The 13,595-nt window shown below is 39.8% G+C and overlaps 1 protein-coding gene across 2 annotated transcripts in view; it reads left to right on the forward strand.

The window, feature by feature from the left end:
* HECTD4 (HECT domain E3 ubiquitin protein ligase 4) overlaps nucleotides 1-13,595 on the forward strand; it is a 5,422,508-nt gene that overhangs the window by 1,894,760 nt on the left and 3,514,153 nt on the right. The window lies entirely within an intron of this gene.

The raw sequence follows: 13,595 nt of genomic DNA on the forward strand, positions 1-13,595 counted from the left end.
ATAGATCTCTTTGCCTCACCACTGAATTGCCAACTACAAAAATTCTGCACAAGCATGGAAAGTGGATGCTCTTCCGTTCAGCTGGAAAAGCCTAAAAGTTTATGCCTTCCCACCTCTGCCTCTCCTTTCAAAGGTACTCCTAAAAGCCAGAGAAGACAAACCACAGATGATTCTGATTGCTCCAGACTGGCCACGCCAGCATTGGTACCCAATCTTAAAGAACTTAGCTCAAGGCCCACCTTGGATCTTGCCACAAATTCCACACCTTCTGACTCAGCAAAACAATCAGATCTTGCACAGTCAGCTCAAAACCTTATCCCTGGCTGCATGGCAGATTCATTAGCCAAACAGCCAGCACCTCTATCTAAAGCTGTTATGGATGTCATTTTGGAGGCCAGGAGGCCTAGCACCAGGAAATCTTATTCAGAAAAGTGGAAGAGATTCTGTGCCTGGCTCAAAGCCTTGACCCTCTTGTCCCTAACATTCCTCAGATACTTCAATACTTAACTGAGATGCAGATGATGGACTTGTCCTTCTCATCCATTAAGATCCACACTTCCACCAATTCGGCTCATTACAATACAGATCCTCCTATTTTCTCTCATCCATTGCTAAAGCAGTACCTCAGAGGGGCTAAAAACATAAGACCGCCACAGAGAGAACCAACTCCTACTTGGGACCTCAATTTTGTCTTGGAAAAACTCACCTCCTTTTGAGCCAGCCAATTCAGCAGAATTAAAATATATATCATGGAAAACTGCTCTGCTACTGGCAATAACCTCAGCACGAAGAGTCTCAGAACTACAGGCACTAATGGCAGTGGAGCCTTTCATCATTTTCCACCAAGACAGGGTTTCTCTAATAACAAACCCTTCATTTATGCCTAAGGTGGTATCCAGTGTGGCTCTTAACCAAACTATTCACTTGCCAACATTTTATCCAAATCCCCAGAATAAAGGGGAGAGAATTCTACATTCCTTGGACATACACAGGCAATTACTCTTCTATTTGGACAAAACAAAAGCTTTCATGAAAACTGAACAATTGTTTGTATCTTATGCTGCAAGATCACAGGGAAAGGCTATTTCAAAGCAGACCATTTCAAAGTGGATAGGACACTGTATCAGGTTCTGCTACACACAACATGGGAAGCCTGTACCATCTAACATTAGACCAGGGCAACTACAACTTCTACTGCCTATCTTAGAGGAGTACCTACCAAAGACATTTTGGAAGCTGCAGCTTGGAGTTCGGTGCACACCTTTACCAAGCATTATCACTTGCCTCTTTACTCTAGATTCAGAGCTGGCTTTGCCACTGCAGTGCTGCAGGGCCTCATAGCCACACCAAATCCTCTATAGCATCAGCCACCCTGACTCAGCTTTGGGATTCTACCCAAGTGTAATGACTGCAGCAGTGAAACACGATGAACATAGTACAGTTTTGTACCTACCATAAATGTAGATGTTCGAGTGTCTTCACTGCTGCAGTCCTGGTTACCCACCCACCATCCCCTCTTTCTTAGCTGGGTCTTATCTATAACTTTCTACACTATTCTACCTATGTGGTGTATTTGCTGGTTACTGAAGGTTTTGTTTTTACCTTACTGTATGTTTAGTAAGCAATATGTGTTGCCTATCTTTTTGGGGGCACCTGACATTTGGGGCAAGAAAAACTGAAGAAAATGGCGTTGGCTGCTTCTTATATACCCCTGACGCACTGACATCAGGGAAGAGGCGACAGCAACCGACGCCGGACCAAGACTTTGGAACTCTGGCCGACTGCGGGGACCGCCTGACAGCAGAATAACCCAAGTGTAATGACTGTAGCAGTGAAGACACTCGAACATCTACATTTATGGTAGGTACAAAACTGTACTTTTTTGGTCGCCATTACTTCTGCCAGACATATTTCTGAGCTTCAAGCTTTATGTATCAAGAGTCCATACTTGATTTTTCATAGAGATAGAGTGTCTCTGAGAAATAATCCATCATTTCTGCCTAAAGTGATCTCTGAAATGTCCATTAATCAAGCTATTGAATTGCCAGTTTTCTTTCCCAATCATTCAAACAGAGGGGAGTATTGCCTACATACCCTAGATATCCACAGGCAAATCCGTTTTTACTTAAACAGGACTAGGCCCTTTCGTAAATCTGACCAGTTATTTTTGGCCATTTCTGGACCTAGAGTAGGATCTGCTGTTGCTAAGGTCACATTAGCTAGATGGTCGAAGGACTGTGACACCTTCATTTATACACAACGCAATATCCCATTGCCTACTACCATGAAAGCTCATTCAACAAGGTTGGTGGCAACTTCTACTGCCTTCCATGCCAGAGTTTCCTTACATGACATCTGTGTAGCTGCAAATTGGGCTACGCCTCATACCTTCATCAATCTTTACAAATTGGATTTGGCCTCCAGGGAAAGAGCATCTTTCGGTCCTATGGTGCTCGTATGTCCTTCCATGAGAGCCTCCCAGGAATAGAGGTAGCTGGGGACTCTGTCCTATGCATAAGGAATGAACGAGGATTAACAATATCAGATAAAGAAGTTATGTCTTACCATAACGTTCCATCTGTATTGTTGATCCTCGTTCAGTCATTACGACCCTCCCTCCTTCCCCCTCCTGTGGTTTCTAGTGGATCTCGCCATCCGGTTCTCTTAGGTTATTTGACCAGAGGTAGCCTCTACCTTCTTTGACTTGCAAACTCAATCTGAGGTAACAGGGAGAGGGGGATTGTGGGTAAGAGTTTAGCTTGAGAGTTTGAAGCTGACGCGAGCTTGGAAAATGGCCGGCTTGGTTCCGAGGTCGGAACTGATACCCATGCGTAATGACTGAACGAGGATCAACAATACAGATGGAACATTATGGTAGAACAAAACTTCTTTTTCCTTACTAGAGAAATTGAAACTAGATAACAGTTATCTACATGATGATTGAATAAGAAAGATGTCCAAGTGTAGTGAGTGTAGGTACTATAACCACATTAATGACAATCCATGCACTTCAGTAGTCACTTATAATAGGTTTATTACCTGCCAATGTTTATGTAATTTACTAAAGGGGTTGTTTATTTGGCTTGTTGTTTATCTTCCTGGCCATTTTAATTGGGGAAAAATGTTATGGTAAAGAGCATATGAATATACATTAAGAATCTTGTAGTAACAAGCAGTTACCTTCAAAATAAAATTCAAACCAGAGATTCCCTTCCACCCAAGGTACCATTATACATTTCTTTAAGACAAGCTACTTACTTCCAAGTGATACCTTGGCAAGCTTCAGATCTCTGCCAAACCCAGTTAACTTTACTGAATATGCAGACACGTGCTCAACCACACTATACCAACATGTAAATAGCTGCATAGTTGCAGCTGTACCTCATACGAACAAGTGCAGGGCAAACTCCAGAAACAAACTCACATGGTGGAATCATAATATCAACAAGCTTATAATAAAAGGAAAATAATTTTGACCAAAATAAGAACAGTAATTCCCAGAATGTTAGAGCCGTTGTCACTGAAATAAGCAAACAACTCAGTAGCTTAATAAAATCCATCAAAACCAAGTTTGAGCTTAAAAGTGCCACCGAAGCCAAAGACAATTCCAAGATATTTTTAGTTGTGTTTGTAATCTCAAAAGCACAAAGCAGCAATGTGCTTAACTGATTGTGAACAATGTTACCTACTCTGAGGCTGAAAATGTAGTGAATCTACTGGCAGATAAATTTATCTCTAAGTTTACCTCTGTCTCCCCTCTGTTTTATCCTCAAAGTATACCTGAAACTGACTCATCTTCAGCTATCACACAAGATCAAGTCATAAAAGTGCTATCAAAAGCTCAAAATACTGTGTTGATGGGTCCTGAAGTTATCCCTGGGTGCATGTTAAATAGCATGAAGCACAATTTATCAGCACCTGTAACAACTCTGCTCAGTCTCGGCCTCCATGCATGTTTTGTTCCAAGCTACAATCATTCCCCTGCATAAGGGAGGACTTTCCACAGATTCAGGCAATTACAGACTCATATGTCTGACCAGCCTCATATGCAAAGCTATGGAAAGACTTATCATGGAACTAATCAATCAGGAGATAGGGAACCTCCAAACACTGGATGTGTCTCAGTTTGGATTCGTCAAGGGCAGGTTTTGCTTACTTAGCCTGGTAAGATTTTGTTTGGTCACCAAACAGTGGATAAAGGTAAAATGCTACACACTGCATACCTTGACTTCGCCAAAACTTTTCACTCATTTCTCCACTCAGGCATAGTTGAAAAGCAAATTAAAGTAGGAATAAAACTCTGTGTTACTCGCTGGATTGCTGTCTGGCTCACAGATATGACACAGGAAATAAAAATAAGCAAAATTACCTGCACAAAGAGACCGGTCACCAGTAGATTCCACCAGGGTTCTGTGTTTGGCAGGTACTTTCTTAAAGAAAAAGTTAATACTAAAGGGCCCTGGCTGATTGAGTTTGCAAATGACTGGAAGCTAGGAGCAGTCATTGAATCCCCAAATGACTTTGCCATCATGCAGGATGGTTGGCCCAAATAAATAACTGGTTGCAAAATCATGGACTGAAACAAAATGCCAAAAAATGCATTATTGTATCCTTTGGGAAAGTTTTCTATCTCAGAGAACTAACACATTGACAGTACAACTCTAAGAGATGACCCAGTTATTTGTGATTTGGGAACTTATGTGGGAAGTGACCTAACTTTGAACCAACGTGTGTCCACTGTTGTAAGAAAGTCCTTCTGTATTGCACAACTTATAAACAAATAGTTTGTGTTTAGATCTAGGGATGTCATTCTTCCTTTTTATTCAGCCCGTATTAGGCCAGTCATTGAATATAGTTCTCCCTTTGACATGTATCTGTTGAAATGTATGCAACAACTGAACACGCACAGAGATACCTTACTGAAGTATACAAGGCCTAAGCAACATATCTTACATGGACTGACTCAAAGCCCTGTCAAAACACTATGTATTCTACAGACTGCCAAGAATTGACCCATGTCTGGCATATAAGGCATCCTCTGATCCGCTGTTGATGGATTTATTGCACACCTGCAAGTCAAATGGTATCTGAAATACTCTGTCTAGGGATCTAAACCTCATCCGTAACATCAACAGAGTGGTTTGCAGGGACAGGTATATCAACATTCATAGGATACCACTGCTTTGGATCAGACTTCCCATCCACATAAAACAAAAGTTCATCCCTCTCCCTATTCAAGTGCAGCTTGGGTGGGAAACAGAACATTTACCCCCACGACCACCCCCTGTGTTACTAATGGACAGAGGTGTTTCATAACTAAAAGAGGACTGTGTCGAAAAAATGTTTTCCGGCACAGTCCTCTCTTAGTTGTTATGATTGTAGCTTGATGATAATTGGTATTGGCAGCTTTCCCATTCTTAATCTTGGAGTAATCACACTGTGCACTATTTCTGTCTTCATCTCCTGCAGTGGGATTTCTGTCTATTGCTGTGTACACTTTCCATTATTTCCTTCTATGATTTCTGCTTTTTAAATCATAATTTTCCTGTATGGCTCTATCATCTAATTTGACAGACTTCTGATTACTTTCTTCAAATTTGGTCTCTTGTTTGGTTAGTGCCGCTTACATTTTTTTTCTTTGATAGAATGGCCATCAGCTCATCGGTGTTTACTTAATGTTTCTTCTATTTTCATCATTCTTTATTATTAGCTGCAATGTAGTCAATTAATGTTTCACCGATTTTAAAAATATCAGACCAAATTTGATCTGTTTTTCTTTCTAGTAAAGTTGATGTAGCTTGTATTGCTTCTGCCGTACTGGAGTTTCGTTCCCACCATTTCTTCACATTATCTGAGTCAGTCTTTCTTGTGTTATTGTGTGCAGGATTCAGCCTTTTTCTTCTATTTGTATTTCTTATAGGCATGTGCTCATTTTTACTGGGTGACAAATTTTGGAGCCTGAGTGCCGACTCTTTTGTAAATTAAATTACTAATTCTTCAGCATGGAGCTCTAATAATAGCTACTTGTTACGTAACAACTGCTGCCACACTGGAAGTCTGTAATGAGTTAATGATCATTATATCATATTTGCTACCACCACCATAGAACATTTAAAAAAAATTACTTTTAAAATAAATATGAGGTTACATGGTTTTAGGCTAATACCTGTGCCAAACATGGTGTTTCAGACCTAATTTCTCAGAGATGTAAAAGGTTTGATAGTGTTGTACTTTTTTTTCTTTTTTAAATCATCATAAACCATCCTTTTTTATGATTTGTTTTCATCTAGCTGATAATGTGCTTATATGTGTTTGGGTTCACAGTACTTATATTGGGTATCTGTCACTCTACTTGAAGTGCGGTATTGATACACAATATTCAGCTTAACTGTTGATCTTAAAGAAAAGCACTTTCAGTATGCATTTATATATCAAGGGGTGAAAGCTTTCTACCGTTTTTCAGTGGTATTTCTAGGGTACTTTTTATTCATTGTCTGGTACTAACGTATTACTTTGACTAGATTTGCATGATAATTACTTCTGATGATGCTGATGGTGGCCTGATGCTTCAGTGTGGTACAGCTTTTGCATGACTGTATAACTGCTGTAATAACGTACTCACAGAAGAGACTGTTTCAGAAATATTTTTTGTGCATTCTATATCATTTTTGTTTGATATGACTCAAAAAATGCTTTATTCATTCTGTTTTATATTCTAATTGTTGCATTAGACTTGCTACAGATTTCAAGGACAGCTACACCCTAAACATAGCATTTCTTTTCCCAGAGAGTTCCCTTCACTGCTGCATATAAAAAGACACGTTTTAGGAAGTTGTTTCTTTGGCATTCGTGTGCTATTCAGATTCCTTAGTGCTCAAAATGTTGGGTTTGGATGATATTTCAGGGGGTCATAATAGAATGTCATGCTCTGTTAATATTCACACTAAAACCATTATAAATCAAACCTCATAACAGAAGTGCAACTAGATACTGTAGCACCCAGTACTGCCCTCTGATTTGACACTTAACTGTATGGAGTGCTAAGTGCCTCAGTTCTAAATGAAAAATACCAAGCCTAATCCAAGGGGGGTTCTTGCTCTGGTTCCCAAACTCTACAACTCTCATAGTTATCTTCCTATGAGCCTATATAGCTAAGCTCTCAACAATTTCTATAGCTTCTCTCTTAGCTCTCACCTCCTACAGCTATCCTCACACAGCCCAACCTTGTAAATATTGTAAATAGTATTCTGTTGTTGATGTGTGTATGTAAAGCGTATTTACATTTTCTTAAAAGGTTTGTATGTAAACTTTCTACACCTAACCCATATCTGTTTTCCTCAAGTGAAACTGTGTGATCCCTACCTTCGAGCCTAATGAATTTGTTAACTATGCATGATATTGAATGTATTTTTGAGTAACTATTCTGCATAAGATCCTTAATATTAACTATAATTTGTATCTACATTGTATAATGCATCTGGTAGCTTTTCTCCCTGGGCCTCCACTGAAAATGGGTCAGTTCGGCCCAGTGGACTTCCCCGGTAATCAAATTGCAAATAAATAAATAAATAATAAAATGCTCTTCTTTCCCTTTAAACTGTGTCAATGCCTGCTATGCTTCATGGAACACGTTAAGTGCTAAAATAATAATTCTTCCTTTGTAAACTCGAGCAAACTGCAGCAATGTATGAAATTCATGGAATGTTAAGTACTTCATTTCTGATCAGAAATACAGTTACCGGCATTTGAATGATGATAATCAACTGCACTAAAGACATCTGCTGATCACTCCCCCCTCGTGCTTTGTGTCCATGGTGGCTGACCCCTTCACCCCACCCTAGCTATAGTACTGCATCAGAAATGCAAAAATATCATGGGCCCAAAAGGTCAGCTACAGGAGCAACACAGTTAATATTGGTGATAGCACTGAATGTAGATGGTGACAGTTCCACAGCCAGCATACTGCATCGTTGATATTCTAAATGCTTTCTTAATGTTATATGATATTTTAAGTATCAGCAGAATTAGGGAATCGTCAAAGTGTAGTGATCTGTCAGTTCTTTCTTTGAGTTTGTTTCCCTGATTTTTGACTCACATTCATGCACTTTAAATTTTATGCACACCCCCCCCCCAAAAAAAAAGCTCATACAGCAAGGTTTTTTTGCCCTTTGTTTTTTCTCTTCCACTGTAATCACAAACCTGTTGAGTTTTTGAGAATTCACAGTGCTTTTACTGTGTACTGTCAGTGAAGAAACCTGATACCACTGATATAAATAGAAACTGAATGAGGATGAGACCCTGCAATCATCTGATAGTTTTTTTTAACACCTTTATTGAATTATCACTTGTGACGTAGGCAAACTTACATTTATGTAAAAGTAATCAAACCTTATTATCAAGTTCACATTTACTGCGGTGGTGGTGCTGCGGTAGCGTTGTCACCTTATAGCAAGACGTCCCATTCGATTCTCAGCTAGAGCGTCTTCTGTGTGGAGGCATACGTGAATGGGGTGTGCCTTCGTTGAAGGTTGTGCGTCAGGGCTGGTAACCCGGTACGTAAAAATCCACTACCAATCATTAGCGGACGGGAGTTCTGCTGTGGCGACCCCTAACCGGGAAAAGCTGAAAGACACAAACAAACATGCATCACATATATTGTTATGTATTTTATAATCTAGGAAATGTTTCTTAAATTGTTCAATTCCTGCCTTTTCTTAAACCTATTTCCTGCTCCTCCAAAAACATTTTTCTGCATATATTGTTCCCACAATTTCAGTTTTTTCTATGTAATTTACTCCTTCCCTTTTGTCAGGATTCCGCCTCCTTATCTTTTATCTCTGTTATAATATTCAGTACTTAAATTATAGGTTCAGATTTGGATTTCCATTTTCTAGTAATTGCTATTTTTTGAAGCCACCAGAATTACTCTTAACAAGGCCTTACATATGCTGAGGCAGTTCATATCCTGTATCCTAGCTCAAAAACATAATTTCCTTAGTTACACTCTCATCTAGTATTCTGAACAGTCGTGTTAGGAGTTTTTAAAGTCTGCCAAGTCATTACACTCCCAAAACTTATGTTCCCAGTTATCTGTTTCTTCCCCTTCACACTGCCAGCATTTGCCATTTACCTGAGGAAAAATTCTTTGGAGCCTGCTTGGGATGCAAAAGTATCACTGCAAACATTTTCCAAGTAAAAATCCTAAATATCTTAGAATTTTTTGCATATTTTGGAGGCATACATGTGTTCTCACATAGTTTCTTTGTGAATTGCATATCTAATCTCTCTTCTCTATCTTTTCTGACCTCTTCAGATTGATTCCTATAGTTATTATGGAATATTTTATAAGGCGTACTGATTATCCCTTTTTTAACAGCTGTTTCTTTTCTTGATGCAATTAAAAACTCAACCAGTGCAAATTTTTCCTTTAGGATTCACCTATCCCTTTCTACTTGTCTATACTCTGATATCATTCCTTGATAAGGGAGGGGCAATCACTAGCTTGCAATACAAATGTCTTTGTGGCCTCTTCCCATTCTTTTACCTTTCCTTTTGTAATTATTTGTTTCAAATACCTTGGTTCCTTTGCTAGCTTCCTCCAGTAAATTGTAGCCCCCCTGTCTATTCTCTGTAACCCTAATTGCAGTCATCCCTATCAGTAGAATCTTCTTTCTCTATTCCCATGTTGGCTTAACTCTTTGTATACTTTCTGTTACTTTACAAATATATAAAGTTCTGTAGGAGTGTTATTCTCATTAAGGATCTGTGTTCAGAGTCCCATTCTTTCCTTATTTCTTGAACTACCCCCTTGCTTCATCATCATCCCTTTCCACTTAGCTGTCTGCTTGTGTTATATATAAGAGCATTAAGTGTGTAGCTCTAAAGTATACCTTCAGATCAGGTAATCCTATACTTCCTTGTTAAGTTTGGAGGCTCAGCTTCTCCCACTTGACTCTAGCTCTGTTCCCTCCCAAATAAAATCCTTGAACTCTTTATTAATTACTGTCCACAACTTCTTTGCTGGTTGATAAAAATATGCTGCTTGTATCTGCTGTCCATATCCGTAGGCAAGAGCTTCCAGTTTTTCATTTTTTGTATTATCTGTTTAGTTTCTTCTCACATATCCTTTGCTGCCATAACCAAATCCTTTTTCATCTGTACTCCTAATTACTTAATTTTATTTTTTTCTCCAATAAACATCTTTATTAAATTATCATATATGACATAGGCAATCTTTAAATGAAAAACTAACAAAATGACACCACTTTAGTTGCAAACATTATACATCACAGACACCATTGAAACAACTGTAGTTGCAAACATTATACATCACTTATAAACTGTCCAGTCATTGTCAGTTAAGCATTATATGTCTCATTCAAATCCTGCCTCTTAAACGTCTTTCCTTCTCTGCATATATTGTTCCCACAATTCCCATTTTTCCTATGTAGTTTGCTCCTTCCTTTTCTAAAGATCCCAGTTCCAGTTGTTTTATGTCTGTTACTATATTTGCTACTTCTAGTAAGTTGGTCTAGACTTCTATTTCCATTTTCTAGTAATTGCTTTTTTGGCAGCCACCATAATTAGACTCAGCAAAGCTTTACTGTTTCTAGGCAGTTCCGATTCTATATCATAACAAAAAAAAATCATCGCCCTAGTTAGTCCAGTTCACTCACCCAGTATATCTGACAGTGCGGTCTGCAGGGAATCCCTAAAGTCTGCCAGCTCTTTAGACTCCCAAAAAATATGTTCCCAGTTATCTCTTTCTTGCCTGTCACATCTCCAACATTTGCTATCCACCTGAGGAACAATTCTTTGGAGTGCACTTGGGGTGAAAAAGTACCGTTGTAAACACTTTGAGGCAAAGATTCTAAATCTTCTAGACAAATACTTAATTTGTATTGTTCCCATAAATATGGATATTACTGGATCAATTAATATGCGAGTACATAGTTTATGGCTATAGCCTTTGTTTTATCTTCATTAATTTTATATCCCCACCAGAACAACAGAACTGGAATTTCCTTTTCTGGTTCCATCAGCTACAAAATAACAATATACAAATAAAGCCAACTTTTCTTGAACACCATCCCAATTATATCCTTGAACTTCTGAGTCCATTATTTTCTTTGCCAGTGGTTATAAATATAACACAAATAACCAAGGGGAAAGGGGACACCCCTGCCCAGTCCCTATGTTCAGACACAACTTACATAGGAACCCTCCTACTTTGATTTTGCCACAGTGCTCTTGTATTCAATCAGATACTCAAGACTTGCCATTGTTATATTGATAATCCTGTGTGTGTGTGTGTGTGTGTGTAGAAACTTAGTAAAATGTGTGTATGGTAGTTTGGTGTTGTTATATGTGGAGGGTATGTTATTTCCTTGTGATTTGTAGTGTTAGATGTTATGAAATTCGATGTTATGGGTTTTAGATGTTCTGGTCTCAGTGTTATGCAATCAGATGTTATGGGTTTTAGATGTTTCTAAGTAGGCCCATATATATATATATATATATATATATGTATATATATATATATATATATATATATATATATATAGGTTCATTACTAGGCTATCTGCCCTGGGGCAATTATAAGCCTAGCCCGATTTTATTTGGCTTACGCCACCCCTTGATTTGAGTATACTGTGCCCTTTTTACGGTTTAGTTTATTGTGCCTCTGTCTAATAGTGACATGGAAGTAATCCCTGGGACAAACCTACGATCCCCCATCCACTCAAGATTCTTCTTGAAGAGATTCAGTGAGGTGCTCTGCCTAACATGAATTGGAATTCTATTCCAGAGCGAAGGGAGCCTCTGGGTTATGAATCTGTCCCTCCAGCAAGTCCTATTTATTTCTGTGCTGAGGTTCAAGTCCCTCGAGCGTGTGGCTCTAAGGGATTTAGATTTACTGAGGTGGAGCATGTCCATTAATTCTGGATTGGACATAGCTTTATATGTCAGGCATAGATCGCCTCGAAGTAGGCGGTATGCAACTGAGTAGAGCTGGAGTTTTTTTAACCGAGCAGTATATGGCATCTGTTTGAGTCCCTTGATCCTCTTGGTGAGGTACTTTTGGGGTCTTTCTAATTGCTGCAGGTGTCGGGTAAGGTACATCCCAAAAGGGGCATTGTATTCTATGATGGGCCTGATGAGGGATGAATAAAGGGGCATGATTACCTCTCTTGATCTAGATGTGAATCCTTTCATGATGAGGTGGGCCATGTAGAAGGTCTTTCTAACCACTTTAGCAATGTGGTTGTCAAAGGAGAGATTGCTATCAACTTGGGTCCCCAGATCCCCAATTACTTTCTCTGTACTTAATGGTTTACCGCCTATGTGGTAGTTTGTGGGCACATTGTTTTTGCCAAAGGGTATGACTACACACTTTTTGGCATTTAGCTTTAGACCATGGCTGTGGCACCAGTTATCTGTCTATGTGAGACCTTTTCGAAGGATGTTTGTGTCAGCTGGAGAGTCGATTATGGCACCCAGTTTGCAGTCATCTGCGAACTTGGTGAGCCATAGGCCTCCCACGTTGGCCTGTACCTTGGAAAAGTATATACCGAGCAAGAGCGGTCCCAGGACAGAACCTTGTGGGACACCATTTGTGACTGGTTTCGAGTCTGACATGGCTCCAGCAACTCTCACTCTGTGGGTTCTGTCTTTGAGCAGTTTGCGACCCATCTTGTGACATAGGGGTTTATATTTAAGCTGGATAGCTTATCTATGATGCCCGCGTGGGGTATTGTGTCAAATGCCTTTGCTAGGTCCAGATAGGCTGTGTGGACTATCTTCCCTTCATCTATGGCTTTGGTGACTGTTTCAAAGAAGTCAACCAGGTTCAAAAGGCAGGATCTGCCCTTGATGAAGCCGAATTGGGTAGGATCTAGTGTCTGTAGGTCCCCGATGTCTTTGTTTATGAGCTCCATGATGATCCTCTCCATAGCCTTGCAGACTAAGCTAGTCAGACTTATGGGGCGATAGTTTCCAGGGTCCGTGGAGGCTCCACCTTTGTGGAGTGGGACTACTGTTGCTGTACGCCATTCTGTGGGCACATATCCTGTAGTGAGGCTGAGATTGTACAGCTGTTCTATTTGAGGGATTAGTTCTTCTTGGAGTTCATGTAGGACGCAACCCGGGATGCCATCTGGTCCCATGGAAGCAGTGTTTTTTGCTTTGGAGAGGGCCGCCTTCACCTGAGCATCAGAGATGTTTGGGAGGCAGCCCCCTGCCGGGATAGACACTTGGTCTTTTGGAGGGGAGGGGGTGGAGAAGTTTGCACTGAACATGTCTGCCAGGATATTGGCGATGTGTGTGGGTTCAGTGTATTTTTTGTCGTTTAGAATCAACTCAGAACAAGTCTGGGAGTTGCATCCCAGGTTCCTAACATAACTGTTAATAAATAAATAAATATATAAAAATAAATAAATATATATTTATCTTCTTCTTTCGGCTTTTCCCGGTTAGGGGTTGCCACAATGGAACACCTGTCCGCTCATGATTGGCAGTGGAGTTTTATGGTGTCGAGTTGCCAGCCCGGCGCCCAACCTTCCACAGAAGGCACACACACACGCACACAAATGTGTGTA

This window comes from Protopterus annectens, chromosome 4.part0 (assembly GCF_019279795.1).
Source record: "Protopterus annectens isolate FY-2018-M chromosome 4.part0, PAN1.0, whole genome shotgun sequence".
Taxonomy (NCBI): domain Eukaryota; kingdom Metazoa; phylum Chordata; order Ceratodontiformes; family Protopteridae; genus Protopterus; species Protopterus annectens.